The sequence below is a fragment of the Ochotona curzoniae genome, unplaced genomic scaffold (assembly GCF_017591425.1).
Source record: "Ochotona curzoniae isolate NIBS_2020 unplaced genomic scaffold, NIBS_Ocur_1.0 contig_4838, whole genome shotgun sequence".
NCBI lineage: Eukaryota > Metazoa > Chordata > Mammalia > Lagomorpha > Ochotonidae > Ochotona > Ochotona curzoniae.
The window spans coordinates 1,463,341-1,481,701 of record NW_024466399.1 but is presented as its reverse complement, the minus strand read 5'-3'; the positions used below and the strand labels follow the sequence as shown (position 1 = coordinate 1,481,701).

General features: G+C 51.1%; 1 non-coding gene across 1 annotated transcript; it reads left to right on the top strand.

Annotated features, from left to right (window-relative positions):
* Positions 1 to 532: 532 nt before the first annotated feature.
* On the top strand, positions 533 to 639 carry LOC121161761. The gene has a single exon (XR_005884720.1). It is a non-coding gene; the product is annotated as a U6 spliceosomal RNA (small nuclear RNA).
* The last annotated feature ends 17,722 nt before the right edge of the window (positions 640 to 18,361 follow it).

The window sequence follows — 18,361 nt, the reverse complement described above, 5'->3', positions numbered from 1 at the left end:
TGCTTTCCCAGGCCACAAGCAGGGAGCTGGATGGGAAGCTGGACTGCCAGGATTAGATCTGGTACCCATATGGGATCCTGGTGCGTTCAAGGTGAGGACTTTAGCTACTATGCTATCTCGCTGGGCCCGGGGGGTGGAGGGGGTGGGGGGGGAGGCATTTCTTAAATCAGTGTTTTTTTAAAGCTTCTATATTTTTATTTGAAAGCAGAGTAACATAGAGAGATCTGAATCCACTAGTTCATCCTTTTCCTCTCTTCCAAAATGTCCACAATGGCCAGGGCTGATGGCACCAGCCAGGAGCTTCATCTGCATCTGCCACCTGGGTAGCAGGGGCCCAAGCACTCTGGGTCATGTTAGGTTGCTTCCCCAGGCACGTTAGCAGGGATGTGGATCAGAAGCCGAGCAGCTGCGACTCCAATCACTGTTGACACGGGATGCCAATAGCTTAGGTAACAGCTTAACCCATATGCCTCCATGTCAGCCCTTAACCTTTAGTTTTAAAGTTAATTTTTCTTGGACAGGCAGAGTAACAGTGCTCGCCGAGGCAGCACAGATACTAAAATTGGAACGATACAGAGAAGATTAGCATGGCCCCTGTGCAAGGATGACGTGCAAAGTCGTGAATTCAGAGTCATAAAGAGATCTTCACCCACCAGCTCATTTTCTAAACCGCAACAGCTGCCGTTGGGTCAGGCTGTAGCCAGAAGCCAGGAACCCCGGCCAGGTCTCCCAGGTGGGTGGGCAGAGATCCAAGTACTTGAAGTAGCACTCGTCTCCCAGGGAGTGTGTTAGGGAAGTGCACTCAATCCCAGGTGCAGCTGCTTTGGAGGGACACATTATTGCGTCAAATGTTCCCTAAACACAAGTGCTGTGATAATGCAGCAATGGCTACTGAACCAAAGCTAGGTGGTGTACACAGCATGGATATGTTGGAGACAGGGAGCTCGGATCGGATACCAGGCAGGCAGAACAGGACAGCAGGACATTCCATCAATTACTCGGGAGAGCACCTAATATAAAATGCATGCAGTGTTTGTTTCTGGAATTTTCTATGTGACATTTTCAGACACGGTTGACGATGGGTCACTGACACTGCAGAGAGAGAAGCTGAGGCTAAGAGGATACGGCGGCACTTCTCTGCGTGTCTTCTCTCCGTCTAACCTTTCATGACTCAAAGAGCTCCGTGATTTTTGAGATGAGGCCACATGCCTCTATTTCGAGTTCTCATGGGAAGATGCCTTTTCTTTGCAAAATTAATCACAATCTCAAACTTTCATTCATTGGCAACGTAAAATCTGTGTGCTTTCCTCTCCCAGTAGGCTTTTAAGTTCTATGATAATGCCCGTATTCACTATTTTGTCCCTAGCACCTGGCACATCTAGGTGCCAATAAGTTTGTGTTGAACAAGTCCTGGTTGAGAGGATGACATCTGTGGCTTATTACAGCTGCTCAATAAAAATTTACTGAAGGGCCTGGCAGCAGTGGCCTAGCGGCTAAAGTCCTCACCTTGAATGCGCCAGGGTCCCATATGGGCACCGATTCTAATCCCAGCAGCTCCACTTCCCATCCAGCTCCCTGCTTGTGACCTGGGAAAGCAGTGGAGGACGGCCCAAAGTCTTGGGACCCTGTACCAGTGTGGGAGACCCGGAAGAAGTTCTTGGCTCCTGTTTTCGGATCGGCATAGCATCGACCGTTGCGCTCACTTGGGGAGTGAATCATCGGATGAAAGATCTTCCTCTCTGTTTCTCCACCTCTCTGTATATCTGACTTTGTAATAAAAATAAATAAATCTTGTAAAAAATTTACTGAAAGCACACTTTCTATGTTAGATCATTTTGGCTTTGAAAGGTGGAAAAGTTCAGCAAATGTTTACAAGTGTAGAAATAAAAAATGTGGAATTTTATGACACACATCACAAGGTTCACTCTTTGGGGATATCAGAGGTTACTGTCTATGGCAGATACCAGGAGAGCAGGTTGACCAGATCACATTTTTTTTTAAAGATTTATTTTATTTTTATTGGAAAGGTGGATATACAGAGAGGAGAGACAGAGAAGAAGATCTTCCGTCCGATGATTCACTCCCCAAGTGAGCTCAATGGCCGATGCTATGCCGATCCGAAGCCAGGAGCTTCTTCCGGGTCTCCCACGCGGGTGCAGGGTCCCAAAGCTTTGGGCCGTCCTTGACTGCTTTCCGGGGCCACAGGCAGGGAGCTGGAAGGGAAGCGGGGCTGCCGGGATTAGAACTGGCGCCCATATGGGATCCCGGGCGTGCAAGGTGAGGACCTTAACCACTGCACCACCGCTCCAGGCCCGACCAGATCACATTTAAGTCACCTTTCTGCATACAGGTATCCCATGGTCTGTTGTGGGCTAAGGAGTTGATTAGTGCTCATTTGGGCATGGCAGGAATAGGAACTGGGCTTGTGGCTAAAAACACATAGACTAATTGGACTCATCTCTATCCAATTTCCTGGCTAAATTAGGACTTGGGGGGAAGAGCATATAAGGAGAGGTGAAGGAGCAATAGAGACTTCGCAGAGACTTTTCAGTGCTTCATCCCCAGACCCTCTCCCTGTCCACGTTACTGGCTGGCTCTGCTGGAGCAATGGTCCATCCTTAGTTCTAAGGACAGTGGGCAGCGGGATGCCCACAAGAAGCTAACCCTTGAAGAGTTTCTCTCTGCTTAAACTGAGTCTAATTTTCTCACCTTCTGTGATGGCTCCAAGTTTGTTTTTCAGATCCTCTCTCCCCCAAGCCTTCATCTGGCAGTGCATACTCACAGAGCCGTGCCAGCTCCTCTGCCCACTCTCTGTGTTCCCGCATCCTCCCTCTCTCTCGAAGTCCATTCCCTGCATGCCTTAAATGCCAGGCTTTCTCTGGGACTTGACTTCTGCTCTCCTCCCTTGCTGATTTCTTTCACAGGGACACTAGTTCTTCCTCCCACTTGTGTCCTTCTGAAGGTGCTGGCCCCAGCGCATTGTCCAAGTTGCAGTCCCAAAGCTACAAACTCCGCATGGTCTAGTGCTGCCAGGATCACATACAGACTGTGATGGCTGTTTGCTGATTCTTGTAGATTTCTGTTTGCTTGCTGACATCTGACATTCTCTTTGTCACTGACTTTTTTCCACTTCTGTGTGTGAACCACTTAATCACATCCTGGTTTTCACAATTAAAACTCATTTAGTAAACATCCAAATAAAACACACTCAGTTTTTTTTTTCTTCTCCTGATCTGACCGATAAAGCAAAAAGCCTGGTATTGGGAGAAATTGTTAAAGGAAACCCAAATAAAATGTGGCAGCTAGTTGGGTTGGTTTGCTTAGATTTGAGAGGCAGAGACACAAATAGACACCTGCTAGCTCACTCCCCAAACACCCACAGCAGCTGGAGTTGATTGAGTTGGGCCAAACCTGGGAACCAGGACCACAACGTAGGTCTCCTAGGTGGCTGGCAGGAGTCAGGGTTCTTGAGCCATCACCACTGCCCTCCCTGGGTCTGCAATAGCAGGAAACACAGCCAGGAACCAGCCAGACTGAACCAGGCACTACACTGTGGGACCAGGTGTCTTCATCCACAGGCCAAACATCTGCTCCACTAGTTAATTTTAAATTCAAAGCTAAAAAATAGATCATGAACATATTTCTGCTGCCATGATAGAGGTAACTATTTATTATTCATTTAGATTAGCTCAAATGCTTACGGATGATTTTGCAATGTTAATTTTGTTACAGAAATTAATTTTGTTAAGAAAGGAGTTCAGGCCTTACGCCTTTTGTTCTTCCTAGCACACGTTTTCATAATGTATACGGCAAACAGCTAAGTTAACATTTGAGTGGAAGCGTCTGGAGCATGTAGGAGTAAAAACTTCATCTTTCCAATACAATGTTTAACGCAGTTGCACACACAACTCTGCCCTGCTCACCTGTGTAAATCAAACAGCAGCTGCAGCCAGCCGTGATGTCATCAGACAGCAGCGACTAGCCGGGCGCACTCAGCAAAACTGAGGAGAATTTGGCTTCAGCAATTGTCTTGAAGCAAAATGTCAACATAAGAATTCTTTGCATGCAAAGTGTGATCTATATCTGCATAGCGCTTCTTTGAGCTCTTCTGGGAAGGAATCTTCTCTAATTATTGAGCAATTCTTATGCAATCTTGCACTTTATTACTCACCTGAGAAGCAGAGCAGCTATTTGGAGAATGAGGCTCCCCTGGTATCCCTAGAGGCAGTGGGCAGGCCAGGTAGACCCTGGCCTCCCCCTAACTAGACACCGGAGGCTTCAGGTGAGTTCCATGTTTTCCAAAAAGGCTAAAAAGCAAGACAATGAGAAATTCAGACACTGAAATGGATTCTCTCATGATTTTAATATTAGAAAGCACACCTTATAGGAATTTGAAATTTAACACTGGAGATGTTTGCATTCTGGCATCCAAATTGTTTTCATTATTATAAAAAAAACCAGTAATTCATACAACATGAAAACAGCTAAGATGGTAAATTTTATGTAACGTATCAAATTTTTACCAGAAATTTATAAAAATAAATTAAGTTAGAATTAAAAGGGAGGTAAATTGATTTAAAATGAAATAAATAATTTACTTATTTGAAAGGCAGAGTTAGGGAGAGAGATCTATCATTGATCTTTTACCTGCTGGTTCACTTCCTAAATGGCCACAAAGGCCAGAGCTGGACCGGTCCAAAGTTGGCAGCCAGAAATTTCTTCCAGGTCTCCATGTGGGTACAGAGGCCCAAGTACTCGGGCAATTCTCCACTGGTCTCCCAGTCATAAGCAAGGAGAAGGAACAGAAGTGAATTAAGAGATATCGCAGGACCCCATGCGATAGCCTAACAGCTAAAATCCTCACTTTGCATGTGCCAGGATCACATATAGGCACCGGTTTGTATCCCAGCAGCCCCACTTCCCATCCAGCTCCCTGCTTGCAGTCTGGGAAAGCAGTGGAGGACGGCCCAAAGTCTTGGCACCCTGCACCAGTGTGGGAGACCCGGATAAAGCTCCAGGCTCCTGGCTTCAGATCAGCTCAGCTCTGGCCATTGCAGTCACTTGGGGAATGAATCACCAGATTGAAGATCTTCCTCTCTGTCTTTCCTCCTTTCTGCATATCTGACTTTCCAATAAAGATAAAAGTTTAAAAAATTTTTTCAGGTGGCAGTTAAAGCCACACAGCTATGTCCTTTAAATAAGATTTTTTAAATACAAAATGCAAGACATTTCCTTTAAAAAATTTCTTTACTTTTACTGGAAAAGCAGACTTGCAGAGTGAAGAAGCAGTAGAAAAGAAAGATCCTTCATTCATTGGTTCACTCCCCAAAGGATCCAAAGTAGAGCCAGGAGCCTCTTCCGGGTCTCCTACACGGGTGCAGGGTCCCAAGGCTTTGGGCCGTCCTCCACTGCTTTCCCAGGCTGCAAGCAGGGAGCTGGATGGGAAGTGAAGCAACCAGAACAGGAACCAGAGCCCATATAGTATCCCGGCACATGCAAGGATAGGACTTAACCACTGGGTTATTGTGTTGGGACCAAAACATTTCTGATTACCCATCTACCACTTAGAGATTACTCTCTTTAAAATCGCAATACTCTTCTATTCATCTCACACCCAATAATGTGACCTCTACAGAAATGGCCAGGAACTGAGGGAGCCAAAACACTTGAGCAGTCGAAACAGCCATGACCAAGTTCCAGTTCTTCTTGGTAGAGGAGGAAAAATTTCTATTAGCTCTTTATTTACATACAGTTTCCAACAGGCAGCCTATGATACTTACAACAGATTCCAAGCTGGAAATCTGGTAAGACATACCAGATTACTAAAAGTTGGACCCTAGAGAGCAGAACAACCCACAAAGCAAAATAAAACCATGCCTGGCTACCTGGCAGAGGCAAAGCAAGTGTCGAGAAGAAGGCCAAGGGAACATTCACATTCAACATTCCACCACGAGGTCATTAAAACAGGTGCCTGCTTCTCCCCCACACACTTAGTAATCCTCTGTCTGGGTGTCCCTGTAGTCGCTCAATTCTGAGAGTGACCACCCAGGGTTATAGTCAGATCCTGCTGGCCAAGGGCTCAGTTCCGCAAGACTGCTCCCCACTTTAGATTCAGATCACACAGGGTCAGTTATCACATTCCAACTGGCTATGAATCAGAGCCTTCCCCACAACTCCTTGGGTTCTGCAGATACACTCGTTTAGCTCACAGAAACACATTTAGGAGATGATGATCACATTCCTGAAGGACGCAGGTGAACAGTCAGATGGAGAGATCCAAATCCTGGGGCCAGATCTGGAGGAACCTCAAGTTCAGTAACTTGTCTCCTAGGAGCTGGAGTGTGCCACCCTTCCGGCGTGCAGGTGTGTTTGCCAGCCTGGCAGCCTAGGAATTTTTATGGCAGTTTCATTATGTTAGCATGACGGATGGCTCACCTCCACCCCTCCACTCCTTCAGGAGGATGGGGGTGGGGCTGAGAGCTATTAGTCATGGTTTGGTTTTTTTTTTCTGCTGACCAGTCCCCATTCTGGAATCCACGAAGTGTGAGGAGCCCTGGCCCAAGAACTGGGATCAAAGACCAAACAGGACAACAAAAGATTTCCCTTGGCTCCTGTCTTCAAGAATTGGGGAAGAGGCGGTGCTTAGGTGTCGTGTGTCCGTCACGTACATGTATGTATCTATATGTACATATGTCTACATAAATACACATACATATATATGTATACACATACACAAATATAATTTCACAATGACAACAGAAACATTTCTCAAAACAAACAGAAAAAGATCCGAGTTGGGGGGGGAGGGGTGGGAAGTGATTATTTCACGGGCAATTTCTGTTGAATGGGTACACTCTGGGATGACAGCACAATTTATCATCTGCTCAGGGCATGGAACCGCCTCGAAGCAAATGCAGGTAGCATGCATTCCTGTGACTCCCTAAGCCTTCCACCGTCTGCCCCTGCTTTCTCGTGGCTGCCTGGGGCGGTGGGGGGATGGCACACATTCTTCAGCAGGCAGGCCGATTGGCTGCACCTCCTCCACATTGATAACAAGCAAGCAGGCTGCAGCTCTGCAGAAGCCAAAATGTAAAGAGCAGGTACGAATACCTAAGACTGTAATCAGGTTGCTTGCATGCTGAGCTGAAGGACAACGGGTCTTAAGGCCCCTGGGAGAAGCCCGGAGCTGGTCTGGCTCTGCAGAGCAGGACCCCCAGCAACAGGCGGATGCCCTGTGTGCCCCAGGCTGGCAACCCCTCGCCACCCTGGGTGCTGGAGCTCTGCTCTTCTTCATGCTCCCAAGTTGGTTCCTCTTCCCTCAAAGCATAAACACTTAATCCTGACGCAGATTTCTCACTTCAAGGACACTGCACTCCTCTCGAGACTACTGGAAGGGAGGAGCCCTGTGGTTCAGCGTTTCCCAGTTCTGGAGCCAGATGCAGCATGAATCAAAGCCCAGGGCTTTGATCCTGGGCAGACTCTAGGCCTGGCCCTTCTGGGCTTCAGGAATCTCTTCTGGCCCTGAGTTAATGACATGGTTGTTTTGACGGCTCAGTGAGATCACATGCAGGTTTGGAGTAGCACCTGGTGTGAAGTAAGGACACAGATACAAAATATATACTCAAGCACACACGTCCGGTGGGTTCTTGAAAAGTTCACGAAAAATGAAAAACGTACCTTGTGAAAAAAAATCATCAATTTGAAATGATTTTGCAACAGAACAAGCTTACTTTCAATACAATTTTCTTATAAACTTAAATTTTTTTTTTCTTAATTTGAAAGGCGGAGTTGAGAGAGAGAGGAGAGAAAGGTCTTTCATGTGGTTCATTCTCCAAATGACCACAACAGCTGGAGCCAGGAGCTTCTTCCAGGTCTCCCATGTGGGTTCAGGGGTGTAGCACTTGGACCATCTTCTCCTGCTTTCCCAGGCCATAGGCAGGGAGCTGGATCCGAAGTGGAGCAGCCAGGACACAAACTGAACCGATATGGGATGCTGGTACTCCAGGCGACAGCTTAACCCCATGGGCCACAATGCTGGCCCCCTATAAACATCCTGAAGTGCTCTCACACCCTATGAATCAACTTTCATACAACTTGCTACTAGGATAGGTTTGGTACCCAGTCGGCCTTGAGCTACCCTCCCAGTTGGAAACATTGTATGGGTGTACTCATACAGGTGATTATTTAAGGGTCCCAACAACTTGGTGCCATCCTCTGCTGTTTTCCCTGGCCACAAGTAGAGAGCTGGACTGAAAAGTGTTACAGAGGTCCCTGCGTGACAGCCTAGTGGCTGAATCCTTGTCCTGCATCTGGGACGCCAGTTTGTGTCCCAGCTATTCCACTTCCCATCCAGCTCCCTGCTTGTGGCCTGACAGAGCAATAGAGGACGGCCCAGGTCCTTGTGGCCCTGCACCCACATGGGAGAACTGGCTCCCAGCTCCTGGCTTTGGGTCAGCTCAGTTTGGGTTGTTGCTGCAGTTGGAGGATTTGCCTGTCGAAGCACCATGCTGCCCTCCCCCGCCCCCCCACCTCCCAGGGTCAGATCACTAGGGACAAATCCCATGATTTGGCTCAATGTACTGTCTCCAAACGACAAACAAAACCAGAAGCAAGGATTGACTGCTAGCGGTAAACGGGTACGCCCAAAGTCGTCCCCCGCAGCTCCCTGCTCTGCAGGCATATGCCAATCTCCCCTACAAGCCCCTGGCTCAGAAACGGACTCGTTTCCATTCCAAATTATTGGGGGTTGGGAGGACAGGGACGAAGAGGTTAATCAGAAGTTAATCAGAAATGGGTATTCCTGGGCATAGTGGGATTAACTTCCACCTGCAGCGCAGCGTCCCACACGGGCCCAGTTTGTGTCCAGGCTGCTCCACTTATGATTCAGCAAGTGGTTGGACCACTGCACCCACCCATGGGGAAGACCCAGAAGCTCCTGGCTCCTGGCTTCAAACTGGTGGAGCTCTGGTCATTACAGTCATTTGGGGAGTGACCCAATGGTTGGAAGGTCACTTTCTCTCCTTCTCTCTTTGTAACTCTACCTTTCAAACGAAAACAAATATTTATTACACAAGCATATTAAAATGCATATTATATATTTTTACGAGAGAACACTTGATAGATTCCCAATTTTTCTTCACCAAAGCTAAATGTTTATTTCAATTTCACTTCCCAGACTTTCTGAAATATTCCTGGTCGCAAAAATGTTAAAAAAAAATATTTTTGAAAATGTTGCAAATAACATATCATATTATCAAATCCAGACAGCATGAATCAACAACTTAGAAGATATCGACAGATCTGCTTTTGGGTTCTTTAGATAAAACAAAGGAAGTGTTGTAGATAACGTTGACGTCCTCATTTTTCTCTCCTCGGAGAAATTTTTCTCCTTCCCCTCCGCAGACGACAGCTGTCCCGAGCTGCTGTGTTCGCCTGCAGTTCAGGCCTATACTTACATAACGTATGTGACTCGTGTAAGTTCCGTGGCTTTCTCTTTATTTATAAGCAGGGCATCAGAGCGTATAAATAGCTCGGCAGTTCGCCTTTCTGCAAGTTCCTCATTGGTTTTCAGTTCTATTCGCGAACATCTACCTTTCATACATAAATTGTCCAGTCCATCCATCCATCCCTAGAATAATCGTGAGTTGACAGAAGTGTGCTAAAAAGTTAGGTTGATAGTTTTGAAAGCGGAGCAGGCACAGAGCCTGAAAGCACAAGCCTACACCGAGGAGGGGGGATAAGCCACCCTCTGGCATGGGCCGCGAGGTGAGGTGATGCAGTCGCTGTGCCCGCAGAAAATGCCACGGTGAATGCCCCAGGCGGCTCGAGAGACCCACCCTGCACGCAACACGAACAGAGGCAGCAGTGCCAGACTGAGCTCCAAGCCGCAAGCTCGCGGAAGGCAGGAAGGAGCAGGGTCTGCAAAGCCACGCTGCAGGAGGCAGGCAGGGCGACCTAGGCGCCGAGGGCTGCACAGGCCGCTCAGGAGTCTCCAGACACGGGCTCGTTCCTCACTGCGCTCAGGCTGAAAAGTTACAATTCCAGGAGGAGGAAGTCGGGGTCACTTCTAAGACTGAGATCTCAGCCTCTCTCCAGGCAGAGCCCGGAGGTCGTCCCAAGCACCGTGAAGCAGCTTTCCAGAACACTGTTTGTACTCAGCATCTCTGCGCGCAGTCCCCGCGTGGGTCCTTGGCACCAAGGTCACAGCCCTCGGAAAGAAGGCTGCTGGGGAGACGCGCAAGCACGGGGCCACAAAGCCCGGGGGTCAGGCGGTCACACCCCATGGCACTGGCCGGGCTTCTGGGGACCGGATTCCAGGAGCCCAGCTGCGGTGTGCACTCAACTTTTCCCACCAAGAGACCGGAGGCTGCCACGAGAAGGAGCAAGTTTCGGCTCCGCGTACGGGACACGGCGGAGGAGGGGGCGAGGGACTGGCCAGGCCGCGGCCAGCAGGGCCGGCTAGGCAGCCAGGGCCGGGGGCAGGCAGGGCAGGGGGCAGGCAGGGCAGGGGGCAGCCAGGGCAGGGGGCAGCTAGGGCAGGGCCGGCTGGGCAGGGGGCAGCCGGGGCCCGGGGCAGGCAGGGCAGGGCAGCTAGGGCAGGACCGGGGACAGGCAGGGCCGGGCAGCCAGGGCAGGGCAGCCAGGGCAGGGCCGGCCGGGCAGCCGGGGCCGGGGCAGGTGGCGCCCGGCAGCAGGAAGCCGGGCCCGGTCGGGGCGGAGCGCGCCGGCCGCCGAGGAGCCAGGGCCGCAGGCGCCCCGCCCGGGCTGGTATGCGGCCGAGAGTGACGCGGGAGGCGGGTCACGTGACGCCCGTGGAATGCCAACAATGTAGCGAATGTCCCACTTGGGTCTGCGCGTCGGAGCCGCGGCGTGAGCGCCCCGGGAAGATGGAGCAGCCGCCGCCCGCGCCGCCGCCGCCCCCGCCGCCGCCGCCCGGGGCTCCCCGGTCCCCGCGGGGCCAGCAGCAGCTCCAGCCTCCCGCGCCGGGTCTCCTGCCGCGCGAGACCCCAGAGCGGCGGCCCAGGACGGCCCGGAGGGTGTAGACCGCGCCCCAGGAGGTGAGGGGGGTCGGGGGCGGGTGCTGCTGGGGGTGGGTGCCGGTGGTGGCGGGGGGCAGGCGCGAGCCGAGGCGGAGGAGGAACGGGGTGCGGGCGCGTCGAGTCCGGAGAAAGTTGGCGCGGGCTCCGGCGCGCCCACGTCGCGCGGCCCGCGGCTCCGGGAAGGGCGCCCGGCGGCCGCGGAAGTTGGTCGGGACGGGGACCCGTGCGCCCTGGCCTGTCCCCCGCGGGCCGCCCCCCGTCAGGCCGCCGCCCGGAGCCCGCCCGGAGCCCGGGGAGTCGCGCGCGAGGGTCGGCGGGCCGCCCCGCTTTGTTGTGCGGCCGGCTGGGCCGTGGGGCGGCGGCGGGCGCGACGCGCGGGGTCACCCCGCAGGCCGCCCCTCGAGGGGGCGCCTCCATCTCCACGGTCCCGCCGCCCCCGCCACCTCAGGCGCGGCCGGCGCTGCCCTGTCAGCCCCGGGACCACCCCGCATCCGGCCGCCCCGCGGAGCCCGGGTCGCGTCGTCCCCACCGGCCGCCCTCGCCACCGCGGAGCTGCGCCCTGTGCCCGCGCGCCCGCCGGCTCCTGGCGCCCCGTGCCCGGCGGGCTGCGCTCCGGTGGCGGCCACACGCGCGTGGTGCGCTCCGGACAGCACAGGAGTGCGCTGGGGGCCTGTCGTTCCCTTCTGATGCAGCCTCACCTGCAGCTCGAGCCTCGCCGGCGTCCGAGCGCGCGGTTCCCCAGAGGCCGGCCGCTTTTTTCTCCTCCTGCTCGGCTCGGCCGGTTGGAGAGCGCGGCCTCGGGGCCGAAGTCCGGTCGCCGGCTTGGGCAGGAGCGCCCGCCTGGAGCAAAGCGTCGGTCGCTGGAGCCGGAGCTCCCGGGCGGCGGGTGCCACGGTCCGTTCTGAGGCCCCCGCGTGCAAAGGCTGCGTGGGGGGAGAACTGTTTGGGTAGGGTTTCTTCACAGAAAAATGTGAACGGGAACTGATGCAAGTTCGCGCCTGGCTAACGTGTTAAGGCGGTGTAAGTGAGCGTGCTCGTAAAGTGGGAATTAGGGCTTTGGAAAATTGTCTGACCTCAACGGTTAAAAGCCTGCGAGTATTGGAAGATTTCTAAAGTCGTTTTAACAGCCGGAATAATTTTTCTTTGCGAAGGGCACAGCATATATATATATATATATATATTTTTTTTTAAGGAAAGTTTGGCTACATTCTAATAAGGGAGTTAAATATATTTGAGTGGGAGGTCACAAAATATGTTATGATGTTACACAGATGTTGTGTTGGAGTTTGATAGATGAGGCCCTCTCCTTTCCCGAATGGAAAAACTAACTGGTGACTGTTGGGTAGGAAATTTGAAGTAAGTGGGTCTTGTTCCGGATTTTGGCTTCCTCGGCTTGGGACCTCTGGGTGATGCGGATCATTCTTGAGTTGTTTTTTGTTTTTTTTTTTTTTAATTCAAGTGAGGAGGCTGCCTAACATTTTTTAAAAGTCCGTAGCGACATTAGAGATAAGATAGACTCTAAGAAGTCTTCTGAAAATAAGAATGCCTGAACTGTTTAGGAATACTACTTGTTTGACATTAACCGGAATTAACAAGATACTAATATTTTTTTTTAAAGATACTGTGTTCTTTTGCCCCGTGACAAGTTTTGCCTCGTTATCCAGGTGTAGGAAGCACCCGTTAATAAAAAATACCAGCATTCCTTTGAAATCCCCTAAGTTTCAGACCGTCCAAGCTAGTGAAACTTGCGTCCAGGCAGAGACGAAATTTGTCAGGATTTGTGCAGTAAGTTACCGGAATTACGGAACTCTGCCGAATTCCCTGCAGCTCGTTGGAAACCCTGCAGAGCGGAGCTTTACATATTTCTTTCCTTAGCAAATCACAGGGCTGATGGGAGGGACTTGGGTGGGAGGGGAGTGCTTCTACAATAAGACGCCTTGTTATTTTAAATGCGGTGTTGTAAATACGCAGCCCGGGCTCCCAAATCCCACCGGGGGGCTGGGCGGGGCGGCTGATAAATTCACCGCCGCCCGGGGGGAGGGCCGCGACTGCGGAGGCGGAGGGGCTTTCTGTTTTGCATTGGGAAGAACAGAGCAGCGTGAAGTATGAAAAGCTGCTTTTTATATTTTATTCCATGGTTATGGTAACGCGAAACTTGTCAACAGTATTCCTTACTGAGTTTTGTAAAAGCAGTGCGCTGGGGAAAGCGCAGGAAATAAACAGTGCGTCTGCTCCGCCTTGTCTGTAGGTGGGTTTCTGTCCGGACGTGGACTGTCCGCGGAATGGAGGGGTCGGGCTGAACTGAAGTGACTGGCAGCACGCCGCAGTATCTAGATCTCTTCTTTTTTCCCTTTTTAAGTGCCTTTTGCGTAGTAATCTTTGTGGATTACTAGGCCTCCGAGTTGCACGAGTCCAGGGCGCGGATCCCGCTGCTGCCTAGGCCTGTGCTGGTTTACCCACCCGGAGAGTTCCCTGCCGGGGCCTCCTGGGGCTTGAAAAGCAGCCCTGCCCGGGCGGTTGGGTTCAGCCAGTGTTCTGCCAGCTATTGTCTCTGGGTGTTTAAGGGCAGTGTCCTTTGATTTATAGTTTCAACGTTTTAATACAACCAGTTAGTGTTAGGAATACAGATAATTGGATATGCTGCTAAAATTAGGATGGAAATTTGGCGTTGCTTCTGGTTCGCCATTCCTGCTGTGAAGTTGCTCACCATTCAGGCCAGATCAGCTTAATTGTGACAAGTGGGTGTCTTTCTTCCTTTTTACAAGCTAATTAATAAATGCCTTCTGTGCTTGGAGGAATATTTGGCGAACGCAGGCTCTTTTTCTTCCGGAAAAGCATCACATTCTGTAGCAGTGGCTTATAGCTGTCAGGGTTGTAGTTGTTGTCCCAGGGGACAGGATCCTGTGAGATCCTAAAGCAATCCGGGCAGTAAGGATCTGGGCTCCCAACTTCTAGGCAGTTATCTTGAGCAGGCATGCCAAGAGCCACCTTGTCCTGTTACTAATGCATCGCACCCGGGGGGCCTTGTCATTAGGACCGCCCCAGACAGCACCTTCCCCCTTCTCGGCATTGTCTCACTGTTTGTCTTACTCTCCTGTTGGAGCCTTTGGGCAGGAAACTCCAGGCTCCAAGAATAGCTTCACACTTCCTGCAGCGAGTCAGAGCGCTCCAGCCTTTTCCATTTGGGTGAAACGCTCCTTTCTCGCCCCTTGAAGAGCTGTGCCCGTGCACGCAGCCCTAGGCCGTGCGTGGCAGTTCCCTGGGCACTGCCATGAAGTCTTGAGTTTGTCCCTAGCAGTGCTTCTCAGTGAGGACAGGCAGTCTGCCTCCTAGCTGGGCTATACATGAGGGTACATCTGAAGGCACACGGAAAGTGGAATCAACAGATACATTTATTTTGGTGCAAAAAAAAAAAAAAATGAAGTGGTACATATCAGGGCACTACCAAAAGTTCATGGAAGGAGCTACGCCTAGTTCTGCCATTGTTTTGCTCCAACGTATATTTCTAATTCTGTTTGCCTCCAGCTTTATGTGGTCCTGGAGGGTGTGCAAAGCTTGGATGTGGGCCTTCTGAAAGGCGGAGAGGCCGCCCGTAGTGCATGATGGTGTAGCCGACCCTGTTCACTGCAGTGCCCTCCGGTTCACCCACTGATTACTCCAGCCAAGGGGTCATACCTCGCCCTGCCCGAGCAACATCTCAGCAACGTGCCGCTCTGGGTGGGACCTGGTGTGTCCTGCTCTCCCATAGGACCCTCGTGACGAGGGGGTACCCCTGGCCTCTGGCTTCCGGGGCTGCCTGGAACACGAGCTGTGGACGCCCTGGGACGGTGTGCGCTGTGCTTTCTCGTTCTGTCACTCTGCGTCTGACTGGAGGCCTGGCCCACCTGCCTGATTTAGTTTTGGCTTTGCAAGTTACTTATAGTAGGGATATGATTTAAAGAATAACTGGAATTTCAGGCCCAATAAATCCTATTTTTAAAAATGCCCATGTGTGTCATTAGTCTGCGTCCCACAAGCTGTTGATTTGGTTGGCTCCTTGGTTGGTGCTTGATGTGTGTTTGGCAGCCAGGGAGAGTTTGAGAAGCACTGGGAGAAATTCGAATACAAAATCGGAAACATCTGATAGAGTTTCCAAGGACTGGGCCGAGGATAGGACCAAATTTAAGCAATCTCTCTTTTTAAAATTTTTTACTATTTTTGTAAAGATTTATTTATTTTATTGGAAAGGCAGATGTACAGAGAGGAGGAGAGACAGAGAGGAAGATCTTTGATCCAATGATTCACTCCCCAAGTGAGCGCAACGGCCGGTGCTGCGCCAATCCGAAGCCAGGAATTTTCCCGGGTCTCCCACAGGGGTGCAGGGTCCCAAGGCTTTGGGCCGTCCACTGCTTTCCCAGGCCAGAAACAGGGAGCTGGATGGGAAGTGGAGCTGCTGGGATTAGAACTGGTGCCCATATGGTATCCTGGTTCGTTCAAGGCGAGGACCTTAACTGTACGCTATAGCGCCGGACCCTTAAACGATCTCTTGAAGGCTTGTCTAGGTGAAGTGTCTGCACAGACCTCCTTACCATATCTGAGATTTGGTGTTACCAAGCTCCAGATCTGAGAAGAACGCCTTTTTGATTTGCATGTTGTTATGCTTGTCGACTCTCAGTGTATTGTAGCTTCTTTCTATTTTTAGTGAATCCGTCAAAATGTATTTTTCCTGAGTACCATGTAATATCTCGCTATTGGAAGCATTGTACCAAGTTCAGTGCAGAGGAAGTGTAGCTGTCAAAGTGTTATCTGTTTTGGGGGAAAACGTTGAAAATTCTCTCTTTGCACAGGGCATTGCTCTCTGCCATCATTTGCACACTCAGCATCAAAGCTTCTTTCTCCTGTACCTGCTGGCCAGTCTAAGTCCTCCACTCCCCCAGCCTCTGATAACCACCAGCTGCTCTTTTTTTTTTTTTAAAGATTTATTTATTTTTATTGGAAAGGCAGTTATACAAAGAGTAAGAGAGACACAGAGAAAAACCTTCCATCTGATGGCTCATTCCCCAAGCGGCCACAACGGCCAGAGCTATGCCAATCCAAAGCCAGGAGCCAGGAACCTCTTCAGAGTCTCCCACGCGGGTGCAGGGTCCCAAGGCGTTGGGCCGTCTTCGACTGCTTTCCCAGGCCACAAGCAGGGTGGGAAGCAGGGCTGCTGGGATTAGAACCGGCGCCCCTATGAGATCCTGATGCTGGTTCAAGGCGAGGACTTCAGCTGCTAGGTCACCACTGCTCTTAATTGTGTGTGATCAACTTTTCAAATTCACATTGGTATTGGTCTTTCTGTGCCGGGTGGCCTGGCCTCCGTGCAGCTGCCAGTGACGGGCACTTCAGCGGTTTCCAGTTGGTGATTGTACGCACCAGAGCGGGTCCAGAGCCGCAGTCAGCCAGGGCTGCAGCTGAGGGTCGTGGTGGTTTTGGTTTTCTGAGGAGCTGGCATACTGTTCTCCACAGTGACAGGGCATTGGATAATCCACTCTGCTGACCTGCATTTCCATCCAGATGTAGGGCTTTCTCTCCAGCCCCTGTCAGCTAGAATAGCCATTCCAACTGGTGATTTACACTCCCTAGCTTCCGGTGAGGCTGAGGGTTTTCTCAGATGTCCTTGGCCATTTGCGTGTCTCCTCTTGAAACATGTCCATTCGGATCTCTTACTGATTTTAATTGGATCTTTTGGTCAGGTCCTGTAGAAATTAGTTGCTTTTATATTCTGGTTAGCCAGAATACCTAACCTCCTTGTATAGTTTGCAAATAGTTATGGTTTCTTTGAAAGTTACTGCTAGTCACTTGGTCACCTTTCCACAGTTAGGATTACTTGCCTGACATCTCTGTTGGCTAAAAGTCTGCATGCATGAGGGCCATGTTTATGAGCCTCGTAATGAGATGAGTTCCCACATTTCCTGTCGTGTTGAAGTGCTAGCGAAGTGTCAGAGTTGCTGGTCCCAGCCGCAGTCCTCATTTGGCGAGTATTCACGTGAAAACTTGCATAAGAAATTCAACATTGGGCCATGAAATCAGCTGTGTTCCAGCCAGAGCTTCAAGTACAAGCTCTCCAGCTGGAACGGAAGGAAAGCTTTGTTGTGGTTTAGGGTTGGGTTTGATATTTGTTTCCTAGGTTCTTGTCTTAAAAAGCATTTTCAGCATGGGCTCTAACGTGGCTGAAGAAAATGGCAAGTCTTATTCAGAGGGTGAGGAATACGGACATACCTGGCCATGTTCAGGGAGAGAACGGGTGAAGGAACAAAGACCCTCTTTCAGCAGCGATGTGGAAAGGGCGTGGCTACGCAACGCTGCCCAGGTAGCATCCTCTGACCGGCAGGTGGAAGGTTTCCATAGGTCAGGGAAGTGTGGCAGCCAGGTGTGACCCAGCCTCCTGCCTGAGGCCATAGCAGTGTCATCCTTTCAAATCACAGACTTGAGTTTCAGGTGCTGCTCACCTTATTATTATTATTATTATTATTAACTTTTTGTTTTCAAGATTTATTTTTATTTTTTATTGCAAAGTCAAATATACAGAGAGGAAAAGAGACAGAGAGGAAGATCATTCCCCAGGTGACTGCAATGGCTGGAGCTGTGCCAAACTGAAGCCAGGAGCCAGGAGCCTCCTCCAGGTCTCCCACGCGGGTGCAGGAACCCAAGGCTTTGGACTGTCCTTGACTGCTTTCCCAGGCCACAAGCAGGGAGCTGGATGGGAAGCGGGGCTGCTGGGATTAGAACTGGCGTCCATGTGGGATCCCAGCACATTCAAGGCGAGGACTTTAGCCGCTAGGCCACTGCGCCGGGCCCAGGTGCTGTTCACCGCTGAATGCTCCTAGGACCAGCGCTACCTGGGAGGAATCAGAACACGGCTGCCCTCCGCCTCGATCCACACCGAAGGAAACCACCTGGACGGTCTCATTGCTGTCCCTGAACAACCTGTCAGCCTTCTTGTGTGCTTGCAATTTGTCATGTAAAACAAAAAAAAATAAAGTTGGCAGAAAAAGAAAACGCAGGACTCCTGATCTGGCTTCTTTAGGCTCAGCCCCTGGGTGGCTTTTGATTGGGACGTTGATGCGGCATGGGGGACTCCAGCACTTGACCCTGGCCGCTGCTCCCTGTTGTGCCTGGTCGGAGTAGGACCGAGGGGCAGGTAGGCTGCCACTGCCCCGCCCGTGGAGTTACAGTGCCTCCTCACAGGAACTTTGCCCTCCTAACAGGTGCAGTCTCTGGGTCCCTGGGTGCCGTCCCTTCGGTTGCACAGCCGCCTTTAGAAACGGAGCCCTGAGTCAAGTAGGAAATAACCAATCCGG